Source organism: Macaca mulatta, chromosome 2 (genome assembly GCF_049350105.2).
Source record: "Macaca mulatta isolate MMU2019108-1 chromosome 2, T2T-MMU8v2.0, whole genome shotgun sequence".
Taxonomy (NCBI): domain Eukaryota; kingdom Metazoa; phylum Chordata; class Mammalia; order Primates; family Cercopithecidae; genus Macaca; species Macaca mulatta.
In genome coordinates this window covers 85124820-85126776 of record NC_133407.1, presented here as the reverse complement: position 1 = coordinate 85126776, position 1957 = coordinate 85124820, and the positions used below count along the sequence as shown (strand labels likewise).

The window sequence follows — 1957 nt, the reverse complement described above, 5'->3', positions numbered from 1 at the left end:
TAAGAATAAATAAATGTTAAAATGAAAATAAGGTTTTATCTCAGGAGAACTGCAAATGGCACCATGGGCAATACTTGAAGCCTCTGACATTTGAGCAATATAGAAGATTAAAGATAAATGAATGAATGAATTAACAAAATAAATGATGTTTAACATAAAATATCTAAAAGTCTTGGGTTCAACAAAGTGAATGTTCTTTAAATAATTGTTTCAGCTGAAGAAAAAAAAAAATAGGAAATCTCCAGTGGCTAAAAGCAAAGAAGGTTCAGGAAGCCAATGCTGTGAGTTGTCGCTGAATTTGTGGCTGATTTTGATAATACAGAACCTTGATTCAGTTGCATGAGGAATAAGAGATTCAGTTGGGCATCGCAGTTTTAGAATCCATGCCTTTGGAATATAAAAAGCATGGATTTTAAAACTGGGATGCCCAACTGATTCTATGACGTTCAAAATGTGTCACCTCAATGAAAGAGAAAAGAAAGAATACAAGTACCTGCTTACCTGGGATAGGTATCAGATTCTATATAAATCAGGGAGAAGACATTCAGCTAAAATTTTAAATAAATGGCCCAAATCTAAGTTTGGGCTAGTTTAAGAGCTTATCACCACTGGGAGCCACATACACCAAAGACATTTGTGCCTACTGCAAGCTTTTCATCAGACTATTCCTGGGCATTCCTAAGAAAGACTGAGAATATGGTGAGAAACCTGAGAATGCATCCATCCATCATTGTGCCAGCTTTGGGAAGGGGAACATCAGTCACTACAGAAATGGCAGAAAGGCTGTTTAGACTGCATGTTTGTGCCTCCACCTTCCCATATGATGTTATTAGGAGGTAGAGTCTTTGGGAGGCAATTAGGTCATGATGACAGAGACTTGATGATAAGATTAGTGCCCTTAAAGAAAGAGACTGTAAAGTGCTTGCTTCCTCTCTCTTCGCTGTGAGAGAATAAAAGGTAGACACCTACAAACCAGGAAGAATGCTCTTACCAAACACCAGACCTGCTGGCACTTTGATCTTGGACTTCCCAGCCTCCGGAACTGTGAGAAATAAATGCTTGTTGCTTAACCCACCCAATCTATAGTATTCTGTTATAGCAGCTTAAACTGATTAAGACAAAGACCCACCCAGGTTCTTTTCTCCCATCTCTCCTATGGTGCAAAAGCTTTAAGACTCTGAGAGGGGAGCAGATACTTTGTCACTCCAAGCAACAAGGGAAGATTCTTTACAACTGGATGAAAGAAATAGAATAAATATCCCTCTATCCCAAAGAAAGAAGCAAGAAAACACCCTGGCCCAGATATTTAGAGAGCCGCTGCCACTGAGAAAGGGGCAGGATCACTGAGAAGACCCTTAATCTGGGGACAGATCATCTACCCAATACTAAGGCTGAACTAGAACAGCAGAAGACACCCCTACCCTCCGTCACGAGGCTAACAAGTGTAGAGTAAATAAATAAAAGCAATCTACAGCTGGGAGAGAGAGGCAAGTACATAAAGACTCTCTGAGTGCAGGTAGAAAGAAAAAACTTTAAGTTGAAGATAGAATCATAAATTGAGGAAAGTCTTCTGATAAAGCATTCGTCACATTAAGCACAAGGTAATTCTAGAACTGAGACAATGGTGCACTGACAATAACCACAGCAATAGGAAATATCCAAACCTAGTTTAAGTTATAACTATATTGATTCAACCTCTCACACTGGAAGCATAGCAAAAATAAATAAATAAATAAACAAACAAACATAAGTAAATAAAGGCAAGTCTACTTCTAGGCATAAAATAAATGATTTATTTTTTATTATAATACGAATGATAATATAGAATACTATATATTAGCATACCATATATACTTATATACTGTAATATTTATTATTTATCTCAGTTTCTACAGTTCTACTAAAGATAACAGACTTTCAAACAAAAATTTACATGATACATACACATACACACAAA

General features: G+C 36.9%; 1 non-coding gene across 1 annotated transcript; it reads left to right on the top strand.

The window, feature by feature from the left end:
• The first annotated feature begins 365 nt into the window (after window positions 1-365).
• On the top strand, window positions 366-427 carry MIR7182 (microRNA mir-7182). Its single transcript, NR_128363.1, has one exon. It is a non-coding gene; the product is annotated as a microRNA mir-7182 (primary transcript).
• The last annotated feature ends 1530 nt before the right edge of the window (window positions 428-1957 follow it).